Source organism: Pseudonaja textilis, chromosome 8, assembly GCF_049901715.1.
Source record: "Pseudonaja textilis isolate UNSWEBS1 chromosome 8, rPseTex1.2, whole genome shotgun sequence".
Classification (NCBI taxonomy): domain Eukaryota; kingdom Metazoa; phylum Chordata; class Lepidosauria; order Squamata; family Elapidae; genus Pseudonaja; species Pseudonaja textilis.
The window spans coordinates 15,174,794-15,188,118 of NC_141997.1; the positions used below are offsets into that span (position 1 = coordinate 15,174,794).

Below are 13,325 nucleotides of genomic sequence, written 5' to 3' on the forward strand. Positions count from 1 at the left end.
AATAATCTGTCCTTAATCTGGTGCTTCAGGTTTTCCAGTGATGCACACATTGCCATTGTAACTAAGTCCATCTTCTGCTGGTTATCCTCGTCTCTTCTTCCACTCTCTCTAGCTGGTTATACATGCAACATGTCCAAAGTAGGATAATCTGAATCTGGTAACATCTCCCCAATTGAGAATTCTGGTTTTCTACTTTGTTCCATATCTTTGTTTTCTCAGTTGTCCATGATATTCCCACAAGTCTTCTCTGGTGCCAAAGTTGAAAAACATCAGTAGTCTTTCTAAACCTCCTCTTTCAAAGACAGTTTTAATCCACAGAGTATTGTAAGAATTTAATTGCTTGAAGGGTTTGGATCTCTTTTAGTATACAGTAGATACATCTTGGCATCAAAATACCTTTTCAAAGGCTTTCATGACTACACTACCAAATGCTATTCTGCAGAATATTTCTTGACTGCTTGTTCTGTTGACAGTTGACTTTAAAAGACAGAATTTGTCTACCACTTCAAGATTTTCATTGTCAGGTCTAAGGCTGATTGCTGTACTGTTATCATTAGATTGGTCTTCTTTGTACTTAACTGTAATCCTTTTTCACTATGCTCATTGACTTTTATTACTACAACTTTCCATTTTCAGCTATTAGAGGAGTACAGCCAACACAAAGTTTCCTTTAATATATATTCTGAATATATGTTGATTAAATAAAAGGAGAGTAGGTAGCCTTATCTGCCTTCTTTGCCAACCTGGAGCAGTTTTCCATGTTCTGCCTGCATTTTGGTTTGTTGATTGGGATTTCTCATTTATCTGAACATTTATATAGCTTGGCATGATTGACACAGTTGAAGGTCTTCTATAGTCAGTGAAGCTTTTTTGTATTCTTTGACCTCAAAGATGTAGTATGTATCTGCAATAATGCATCATGTTCTTTGGCCTTTTCTAAAACCAGTTTAAACACCAGGCATTATTTTTCTATGTATGCTTTAATTTGTGTTGAAGGAATCTAAGCATCAAATTTCAAGCATGTGAAATTATGGGCATTGTTTGATAGTCTATGCTTTCTGTCAAGCCCCCTTTTTAGCTTTAGAATTAGATTAACTTCTTCCGATCTGTTACCAATTTGCAAACATAGCTTGGTTAGATCCTTTGCTCATTCTTACTCTGTTTGCAATATTTTTGTGGATATTCCATTATTCCTGTAGCCTTATGACTTAGAAAGGACTGGAGAACTGTTCTAATTTATTGTCTAGTACTAGACATTCTTGTAAATAATGGTATTTTCTAAGGTATCTTAGATGTTGATTTCTCTACTGTATAGTATTTTAGTTTACTCCTTTATTCTTTCTTTGATCTTCTTTGAATCAACTTGCTAAAGAAATGAAAATCAAAATTAGCTTACTCTTTCCTTACTGTCTTGCATTTCTAATATAGAAATATGTACTTTAAGATTTAATATGCAGATTTAAAGGGCCTAATTTAGACTTTAACTGTAAAAGGAAAATGGTGTCTACTTCTGAGAATGAAACTAAACATGGAATTAAAAAAATCAACAATTGTTCTAGACTTTGTGAGAATATAGACCACCCACCATGGATATCTTGTGAAGAAGATAAAATGCCATTATCACAAATATTTGTTCTATTTGCTTTTGGTTTAAAAACATATATTATAAACAAGAAAAAGGGCCATGATGGCTTAGCAGTTAAAGATGCTGAAATTGTCAGGTGAAAAGCTGACAGGCCAGGTTCAAGATTCAAGCACTGCCTGATGGGGTGATCTCCCATTATTTGCTGCAGCTCCTGAAACCTAGCAGTTTGAAAGCATGTAAACGCAAGTAAATAAATAGGTACCATTTTGATGGGAAAGTAACAGATCACTCTTTGTTGAAATTATTGTTGGGTTCCAACTTACCAGGGATATGGAACAGAGAACAATACAAGAATGTCTTTTATAAGGAATTTGAATTGTGGGATGGGAAAATCCTAAAGCTCTGATTTGTTATAGGGATCTTGAGACCAGATTAGGTGAAACCTGGCTCAATAACACATTGTGGAAGAGGATTTTGGAGTCCTAGTAGACAATCACTTAAATGTGAGCCAACAGTGTGTGGCAGCAGCCAGAAAAGTTAGCACAATCCTCGGTTGCATTAACAGAGGGATAGAATCAGGATCACATGAAGTATTAGTATCACTTTATAAAGCTTTAGTAAGATCACAGTTAGAATACGGCATCCAGGTTTGGTCACCATATTATAAAATGTAGACATTCTGGAAAGAATGCAGAAAAAGAGCAACAAAGATGACCAGGGGATTAGAAGGCTTCCAAGGTCCATTCCAACTGTTTTATTTTGTTCTGTTAAGTCCATCTACGAAAAAACTAGTTAAGTTTGATTGTGTAAGGATTCTTGTTTTATTGTTAAGAGATGCTTGCTTTTTAGAGGCAGAAGGTTGCTAGAAATAGCCTTTATTATATGTTAGCACATTTGTGTATCTGGAAATCTATTGGCAACCAGTTCAGGGCTACCACAGAGGTGTATTTTGCTTCAAGACTAGTTAAGATATAGGAAATTATTTTTTGTGCCAACTCAGCTTTCAAATGGTCTTTAATCACATACCCATTTGTAGTAATCCAACTAAGTTGTGATAACATCTTTGATCTCCTACATTTGAGGCTTCTACAGGATGCCCTATGCCCACCTTCCAGCTGGTGCTCCAGGTGTGACCTTACTTGGAATGAGAGGCTCTCATAAATGTCAACACTATTTAGAATAATGAGAGAGCCTTTCATTCCAAATAGGGTCACAACTGAAGCACCAGATGAAGCTGGATATAGAGCATCATTTAGTAGCCTTGAATTTAGGAGATTAAAAGTCACAGCTCTGTAACTGAGATCTGTCACATTCTTCAAGTCAGAATAATTTCCTGTGTCACTGCCAATGTCAGAGACTTGATCAATGAATAGCAATTTTATCTTGTTTAGTTTTAGCTTCAATCTGTTTTTCCCACTCAGGCTAGATCCTCCACACACTGGAACAATATTTTTATTGCCATAATGGTGTCCTAGGTAGTCATGTGTGATTAGTATAATCAGCATATTGATGATACTGCATCATCCAATAGATAATATTTTCTAGTGCCTTCATAATTGTCCAAGTGGTCTATATCCAAAGAGAAATTTTAAGTGGGGGGAAGGAGGACACACCATCATCATCTTCAATGAAGAAAAATGTTGCATCCATTGAAATGTGGTATGTATAGCATGGAAATATAAACTGGATTATAGGTTGACAGCACTACTTATGATGCAAGTGCAACATGTTAGTTATGGGTTTCCAAAATTCATGAATCTTCTTATTGCAAGTTGAATTAATGACTAAAGCTTACAGTTTTGACCTTTCTTCAATTCTTTATAATATTCCAGCTATATATTGATAGCATCACTTCAGAATTCATACTGTATTGTTGAAAAGACTCGTGTGTTGTAATTAATCAAAGAGACATCAACTCTGTATTTAGTCTCTAGATCAACTGTTTTAAGAATTCTATGTAAGCTATTTCTTTTCTTCACCTTTCCCACCAATTTATGACATATAACATTTGTCAACAGTATAACCACGTTTCATGCAAATATGTGAATCACTTTGCCTGGAAAGAGAGACACAGGCTGTTAAACCTTGCACACTTAACTAATGGTGTAGTATTGTATGCATAAAAGCCTGGGAAGTAAAATCTTCCTCCCTCTTCTTACAACTTTTAACAAACTAGAAACTCACCTCTTAGATATTTGCAAAACACTGTAAATCAGACCTGCGTACATGTAGTGCTGCGTATTATTCATACATTACTCTATAATGTCCAATGATCTTGGCAAATCCATCCTTTTCATATAGATTTTTGATACCTCTCTTGACAGAGTGAAGATTTTGCATCACAAATCAAATATTATCAAGTGTGGTTTTCTTAGCCGTATGCAAAAAAAAAAAAACCCTACTGTTTTCATATTCATCCCTTTCTAGCATATTATTTTTCCCCATGAAACTGACCCTATAGTATTTTGGTTCTTTAATTAAAATATACTATTTTACATCATCTTCATAAGCTGTAACTAGTAAGAGATAACAGCATTCTATTTCTATCACTCCTGTCTATTCCATTGTAGAGTGAAATTGATAAATTGTAATGTTACAACATAAAAAAATATATAATCTCTTACATCTCTATTCCCTACCAATGGAATAGAGATGTAACTCCAGCCAATGGAGTCCTAGTCCTGCTTTAGGCAAGGAAACCAGCTATCACTCTCTCTCAGTCTGCAAAAGAACAATGCAATGGAGAACCACTTCTGAAAATATTTCCAGGAAAACTGATGGATTTGTCCATGGAGTCCATTCTTGATTTACTAGTAGCCCCCTTCTCTTTTCCCTTTTCTTTTCTTTCCTGCCACTATTAGTTAATTGCTAATTGACTATTTTTATAGTTGATTTGGACTTCGTTGTCACTTCTGTTTGGATCATTGTTGTTATTCCTTTTTTAAAACAGTTTCTCTTTTTCTTCAAAAACCATATTCCAAGTGTCTTAATTTCCTCATTGTGTGATACATTGTGGGTAAAAGAACCAATCTTGCTTGTAGAATCCTGCTTGTTTTAATAATGTTTATAAAAATCTTTTTGTTTGTTTTGCTTTTTTTAAAAAAATACCAATCTTTTAAAACTTTAAAAATATTTTAGAATTATTATTTATGTATTTTTCATTTCTCTTTGTTTTTCCTTTTTGTTTGGATGTTTTATTTAACTAATAACAGGACATTAAAAAATACCAAAAACTTCAACAGATTTTAAAGTTCATCTTTTTCACATGGAAATTGACAACTGGATGAAGGAAATGGTCTTAAGTCCAAGGATCTACTGTTCAGCATTGGAAAAACAAAAATATAGTTACAAATATTTATTGGTCTGCAGAATTGATCAATATAGATCAATATTAGAATGTAATATTATATGGAAAATTAGAATATGTAAAATTAGAATAAATTTTAGCTTCCATTCATTTAATTTTTATTATATAACTTTATAGGTGTCTGTGTGCATGTATGTTTGTGTATATATACATCTATAAAGTTATTTAAAAGATATATATATATATATATATATATATATATATATAGTCACATAGGTATACACAATCACATATATTTGTTTTTGTTTCTTTCTTTTAGTTTTTTCTTTTATAATTGTGTGTAGCCTTTTTTTCTTTAATTAAGTTACTTTTAAAATAAATGTTGGAAATAGATATACTTGAATGCACCACAATAAACAAACAAACGAACAGAATGTAGCAACACCTGGACAACCTTTTCTGACTTCAGAAACTAAGCAAAATCATGTTTCTTAGTAGGTTGATAGCGGACTGTTAGGGAACATTACATGTGAGTGACGCTTTGCCTTTAATTTAAGATGCTGAGCATAATCCTCTTTCTACTATCTTAGAAGGTTGGAAGATTCATGGGCCACCAACCTCATGATGTTTGTAAAATGAGGAGACCATTTTTCTCATTTTGAGAAAATTACAGAGGCAAAAGTCACCTACTCTGTTCCACTAACAAGAAATATTTGTTTCAGTTTTTCTGGGGAGACATTTCATATTTTAAGGTGTTCTGTGTGCCCTAAGGTCTGCCAAAATTAATTCCCACAGAGGAAAAAAACACTTATATAAGACCATTCTGAAATTTCAGTTCCACACATTCTGGAGAGATGGGTTCTGGAAAATACAGAGAGAGGTTAAATCCACAAGGACTGAATTAAAAATAATCAGGATGATTTTAATAACACCTTGCACACATGTAACAAGGTAGGGTCATCTTTCCATACCCTTTGTGGATACTCTTGGTGAATTAAATATATGCTTAATGTCATATGATCATTTATATAATTATCATATATTTTAATAATAAGTTGATATCTAACTCTGATAGGTTGTCCCTGTAAAAGAATTTAACAATGAAATAATATTGGCTATATTATTTGAATATTTCTAGAAACAACAATCACAATATGATTTTGAGTCAGTTAAGCTAAAAAATAAGGAAGTCTTAATCTTGTTCTTCATTTATCTTGCTTGTCTCAGGCTATATTTGTGCTCTGTGCCACTTTCATATCATTTACTCACAAAAAAGATAGAGGAAAAGGGTCTTTTTTAAAAAAAAAAGATTCCCAATCTATTAATTCTAGGCTTGTGTGAAAATCTATAAACCTATCTTCTGACACCAAGCTGGCATAATGTTCTCCAACAGAGCAAACATGTCTTCAGGTTTTATCCAGTTCTACTAAGAAAAAGTTTTTTAAAAGCAATGCTGTAAAAAAAAATAAAGCAACTAAACACCAATCTAAAAACTACAGTTATTTTTTCACCATTGTGTGACTCCTTCAGTATTACAGAAAGAAAAGAAAGCCAGGTGGATAAAAAAGTTTTTATTGTTGATAACCCAGTTAGAGATAAAGGTGTAGAAAGTGAATTTTTCAATAAAGCTTCGAATTTTGATCCTTGAATCAAAGTGGGTACATTCTAAATAGGTCAGATGAATCTGAATGTTTTGCAGATATATGATCAGTAGAGCTAAGCAAAATTTTGACAGACTGTGCATGTATTTCTGTGTGTAATAATATTGACATAAAACCATAGGATTTAAAAAGCCATAATGCACACAGGATTAAACATAACCAAATATTGATAAAGTTATTACATTGCATTGCATATTTACTTTAATCAGTCAGTACATGGGTGTTTGATTACATCTTCACACTGATATATAATATTAAAGCATCAACAGTACTAGAGCTACCTATCTGGAATAAGGACTATTGTAATCAGTGGAGTTTGCTTCTTAATTTTATCTTATGATATTTTTCTTCTTCTCTTTGGAAAAGTAAATACCACTACTCTCTTATATTGTTGTGTGAGTTATTTTTCCCCCAGAGGGCATCCATTAGTTACCTCTTCTTAAGGTAAACCATATCTCTCAAAACACATTACAACATTTCCCAAATATTCAGAAATGAATTTGAATATGATGGAATCAGAATTATTTCAGTGAAGCAAAGTAGCACGTAATATATTGGAATGTATTTATGGGTGAACTGGAACTGTCAAATGAAATTTTGGCCAAGAGTAATTTGAATGATTTATCAAGGATATCCTTCAATAGCAATCTTACTAGAAGGGTTTAATAAAATGTCATTAGATTAAGCTTTGGCAACAGCTTTAGAAATTGCATGGGGTTTTATAATTATTGTTAAGAAACCATCAAGGAAATATATTTATTGGAAGAAATCAAAGACTTAAGAATGCAGTTTGGTGTGAAGTAAAGAAAGCAGTTTCTAGCAATTGCACAGTAACTTCAAACTTTTTTTTAAAGTGCTTTTGTAGTTTAGCAGAATGGACTGTTATTACCTTTAGCTATTACATTCCCATTTTATTCTTGTGCTTTCTTCAAATGACATTTTCTCAACAAAGGGCAAGTAAGTAGATATTTCTATTATCCATAAACTCACAATGCCATTCACCTTATTATCAAAATGATAATACATGAGAGAAAAATCACAATTTTATATTGAATTGGTTTGAATTATCTCTGTTAAATGTACATAAGTAGTTAACACCTGTTGCTGTAATTGGCAGTTAAAAGTTGGACGTGCATGTCTTCAAGTTTGCAACCTTTATTTAACCATTATCCAAGCAATTCCAAACCATTAATAAAGCATATAGCCAAGGTCTAACACTGTGAACTTTCTTGAAACAGATGGGGTGGAAGTAGTTGCCCCCCTTAGATTCTGCTAGAAAAAGCCATTATTTTGGTAGGAGCAACTAATCAAATATGACCCCATAAAGAGATATCATTTTTTGGTAACTGAAAAAAGAAATGAGCTACAGACATACATTTAAGGCATTTTTTTCCTGAAATGCAATCACATCTCATTCAGACCTTGCAGTTGTAAGAATCATCATAGACACCTTGGTGAAAAATAAAGAAAAGGAGGTATCAAATAATGATGAGTTGCTAGCTAATGATATTCATTCCCTTCCTCCCTCCCTCCCTCCCTCCCTCCCTCCCTCCCTCCTTCCTTTATATTTGATTTCCATGGCTGAAAAATGCAACCAAGTGACTTTGGGAGGCTTATAATTCTAAAATTATATAAAACAATTTAAAATAGTTGTAAAAAATAAAGACATCCACAAATTAAATATTTATCCACAAAATAAATATTTATCCACAAAATAAATATATGCCAATGTATGCACATACACATACACTATATAAAAATATAAAAAATAAATATTTGTTGCTTTCTTCCAGGCAGAATCTCTGATTGTTATAATTAATATGTCAAGCATTGTTCCACATAGCATAAAGACTTAGCTCCTCCAATTCACACTTCCATCAATTTATAAATGAGTAGTCATGTCATTTTACTTCAGTTTACACAAAATGTAAGCAAAGCCTAAGTAATATAACTGAAATACAAAAATGAAATGTGAAAACAAATTAACAGTTAAAGGCTTGGAATAGGGGATACGTTTTTAGCAACCTCCTACATGCTGAGAGGGGTAGTGGTGGCATATCTCTTCAGGGACTGCATTTCACATTGGGGTCCACACCAAAGTTCCTCTCCAACATATCAGATTGAAGAGCCCCTGATATATGTACTTCCCCAACTCACCTGAATAGACAGGAAAATATATACTGGACAAAATGGTCTTGAAGATGGTTGACTCCTGTGAAGGTCTGAACTATGAACTGCTCAACAGTGTAGCTGCCATATTTTGTACCAATTGTGACTTCCATTTTTTTTTCTAGGCTAGCTCTGTGTATTGCACAATGTAGAAATTAAGACAGTTGAATGATAATCACATATAGCATATTCTAGATGTCAAAATGAAGCATAATTGTTGCTAATCCAGCCAGTTTATGAAGAATCATTGGTGGTGCAGTTTTTCAGACATGTTTTCAACATCAGTGATAGGCACAAATCAAGGAAGAACTACAAATCTCTAATACAATCCCTTGGATAGCAAGCTTTATCTCAATGCCAGCATTAAGAAATTGGGATGTTAGCAATGGATGTTAAATAAGTTCATAGAAAAGAAAAACAAAGGAAGGAAGAAGTAAAATGAGTTGGGAGGTAAATTATTGAACAGTATCTGTACTTGGAAGCAGTAAATAGGACAAGGAAGAAACGGAAGGTTTGGTTCAAAGAGAAGAGTCTGGATTTTGATGTGTCTGATGTACGGATGGTTATCATCTAGGGTGATATTGTTAATAGTGATTGAAGATAATTGTCTGGATCTCTAATTTTGTTGCCCAGTTGCTGTGGGACATCTCTATATGTCATAATTTCTACAGAATCACTAGTTTTTCTACAAGTCTCAGGATAGTAAGCAAAAGAAAAAATCTACTCCTGACTGTTTTATTTTGTTGGATCAGTGGAAAAAATACATCAGTGGAAAAGAGTACTGGAAACTACACTCTTCTGTTGCGTGATGAAGTCTCGTTGGAAGGAGTGGGAAGAAAATGATAATATTTTAGGATTTGTCACCAGAAAATGAATGTAATGCCCTTTTTGATTTGTGTCACATATTTTCTACAAACAATACAAATATCTTCCAGTTTGGATGATGATGATTATTTCCTTCTGTTTAATCAAGTCCCACAGCAACTGAAGCTTTGTTGCCATGTTGTTGTTTTTTTTGTCATTGCCTTCTTCCTAGGTTAAGAGAAAATGATCATCCCAAGTTCACCCAGTTGGTTTTGTGCCTAAGGTGGGACTAGAATCCACAGTCTCCAGGTTCCTTTCCTAATGATGTCACCACTGCATCAGATTGGTTCTCTCTTGGATGATTTAAAAGGGTCTAAATTATTAAACATCATACGATGCTGTGTTTACTGGACAATTTTGGAAGATTTGCCAGCACCTTTAGCCTTGAATGGAGGTATGTGCATATAAGAGAAAAACTGGTTCCATTATTGCAAGATAGGAATAAATATGTAACCTCCATGAGTTGACTTTGCAGACTGAAGTATTTATTTAATTTAAAAATAAATTTGTAATGGTGAAATTGAGGTGAGCTATTACCCTGTCTTAAATGAGAAACTGTGATGCATCTTCAGGTAACAAATAATGGGACAACCTGAAGATATCTGGGCTACCTGTGATATAGTCAGATATGTCTTATGAATAAGCAAAAGGATGTGATGAAGTCCAGAGGACAACATAATTCCACAAAATGCCACAGAAATGCAGAGATGGTATTGTGACAAGGTGAACATGAACTTCCTTAAAATTCAGTCCCATCTCCTTGGCTGTAGGCAAATATGCAGACACTATTGGCACAGACCAAGATGAAATGTATTAGTTGGGCTTATGACAAGATGAGGCAGCACAACTCTATTGGCTGAGGCACTGTGAACAAGTACAATAAAACTATAGTACAATAGTAAGCTGCTACTTCACATATGGCAAAAAAGGAAAAGGAAAAGAAAATCTTGCAAAAAGAAAGTAAAAAAGAATGTAATGTTACTGAAAGATATATGACTACTGGGACAGTGTAGAGTTCTGCTTTATTAAATCTGAGCAGTATGATGTAAGTAGTTCAAAGATCTCAAATGCCGATTTAGACATAATGTCAACTAAAAAGATATTCCTTTGGTCTTTTTAGCTGCCAGAAAAATGGAGTAGGGGAAAACAAGGCATTCTTGAAATGCCTAGATAATACCTTGGCAGCTCAAAGTTATCGGAGCATAAGAAGGTTATTGGAGAGCATGATGAATGACTCTTGTAGATGGATGTATCCCATTGGAGAAGTCACACCCAGGAGGTGAGGGAAAGACTAGGGTCAAGGGGGAAATGTATGATGTGATTTAGTATCTGCTGTACCCAGCCACGCGCCAACATGGCAATTTCTAATAAACCAATTTACTTTTTCTGAGATGTGGCTAGAGACTTTTGATTTAAATGAGGGTGGATTTGTTGGAGCCCTGACACATAACTGAAAGAAAAGCTTGGCGCCTGAAAACAATGGTTTTGAAATATGTACCATCCACAAGATGAGCTCAGGCAAGCAGGATAATGTTCAAGTAAATTGACAATGAACTGGAGCAGAAATAGAAGTGAACTAAAATTAAAAGAATGGGATATTTTCAATCAGATGAATTGAGTAGTCTATTTTTTTAAATTCTGGAAATGAAACTGAGAACAAAATGGACTAGTAGTTACAAATAGCTGCCTGTGAAATGGAATTCAATCTGTTAATAACAGACTAATTTCAATCAAAATTCAAAAACAGTCAATCAATTTTATAATTACACAAATAGATACAATGATAAATATTGAAAAAGAGATAGATGAATTATATGGAAAATTACAGTAAATAATAGACAAAACACTTAATTATTCTAATAATTGACAAACAAAATTGACAAACAAAGACTTTAAAACAAAGTTGTGTAAGTTGCAGTTGTCTGTGCAAACATTTGGAAAAATTGGAATGGAAATCTATAGGTTACAGGTTGACAGCTGATAGACTTCAAGACAGGACCTTAATCAAATATAGTACATCTTATATAGTAACAGATGGAAAATCCCTATGCTAAATTGCAAAATGCTGCCAGTTACTCACTGTGGTTTAGATAATCAACTACTAAACAGAGAAATACACTTCATACTGAAAAAGACTAAAAAGGATCCAATCCCACTGTGATATAACTTAGAGCTAGAAGTACATAAGATTTGTGTCAAAACCGGATTCAAAGACTTGGACTTAGTGAACAGAAAGCTCAAGGAACTGCAGGAAAAAATTAAAATGCTTAAAGAGAAAGATGAAAAATACGTAACAAAGGAAATGGAGAATGTAATTTTGCAAAATACATTCTGATGCTAAAGATTTATTCTTCCAAGCTTTCGAGCTCATGCTGGAGCCATCATCAGGGAATTTCTCTTTCTTTAGAACATGTGCACTGGGCAATTCTATGAATTGTATTTATATGGTTCCTGGTTCTGTGTGGCTTTTGGGGTTTTGATGACTGGCTATTAAGTCATTAAGTTTTGTTACCTTGTGCTGCTGCAGCACTCTTGGCTCCTAAGTACCTAATAGAGTGGTGGCAAATCAGCATTCCTATTGGCCAACAAAGGATTCCTTTCTCATGCTTCAATCATTTATCTAGCTATTTTTGTCCCTGCCCAGGCAACAATCATAGTAGTTGCAAAATTGAATGCATGTCCTTGTTCATTGCAATGTGAGGCAACCAGTGAGTTTGGATTTCTTCGTCTAACTGCTCTCTCATGTGCTCACAATCTGGTGATTCACTTCTTTCCCATCTCTCCCACATGGTCAGTGCAACGTTCTTTCTATGCAAACAAAGCCATAGAAATAGTGAAACAAAGCAAATTTTATCATGTTCTGGGCACATCATGAGGGCTAAAAAAGGTAGTGGTGGGCAAGGTAGAAGAAAGGAGGATGGGCCAGATAGCACCTGAGATGGATAGTTTAAGCTTTGGCATTTTCTACAGTTCAATAGAACATAACAATACTGAGGAATACTGAGGAAGAGGAGATGGCTAGCAAGTAGTAAATCACAACTTTTTTAATTGCTGGGAGAAGTTCTGCTGAACATAGTAAGAAAGAGAAACAATGCTAAAAAGGTGGATTTGGGGGATAGAAGAGACTCACCTCATTTCATGAAGATTCTTTCTTGTCTATTGACTTTTATTCCCTATTTTGATTCAGCCAGCCATGCCTCATCCTGTCCTATCTCTGCTTTTCCTGATTTAACTCAAGCACCTGCACATTCCTCTCCTGCATTTCACCAGCACCTGCACATTCCTCTCCTGCAATTTGGCCCATATATAATATTCTGGTTTGTATTTTGACTAATAGCAAATCAGACTATGTCGACAAGTTGCACAAATATGAAAGTTAACATAGATTGGAGGTAAACGGTTTCATGCTAGAGTTCCTTAACTTTCCACTTAACTTCTGTTGGCTGGATGACTGTGCTTTTCTGAGAGAAAAGGGAAAAATGTAATCACCGTTCACCCAAACTGGACCAAAGTTATTAAATTTTATTCCTGATTTTCCTTCCTTCTTTCCTTCCCTCCCTCCCTTCTTTATTTTTAATGAATGGATCTCATCACATTCTCTAAATGTGCTTTATAATTTCCAATGGATGAAGCTTGGATAGTTTCCACTGAAAAATCATTGATACTTTTATCATGACATTTACAGTATAAAGAAATTATTCAGAAGCAATTGTAGTTATCTATCAGTTATTCTGTTTTT

General features: G+C 34.1%; 1 long non-coding RNA gene across 1 annotated transcript in view; it reads left to right on the forward strand.

The window, feature by feature from the left end:
• Nucleotides 1-12,789, forward strand: part of LOC148125125 (uncharacterized) — a 149,283-nt gene extending 136,494 nt beyond the window's left edge. Inside the window, exons 4-5 of the long non-coding RNA XR_015744489.1 lie at nt 9,759-9,984; nt 12,645-12,789. This is a non-coding gene — a long non-coding RNA (uncharacterized LOC148125125). The remainder of the gene's footprint in view (nt 1-9,758; nt 9,985-12,644) is intronic.
• The last annotated feature ends 536 nt before the right edge of the window (nt 12,790-13,325 follow it).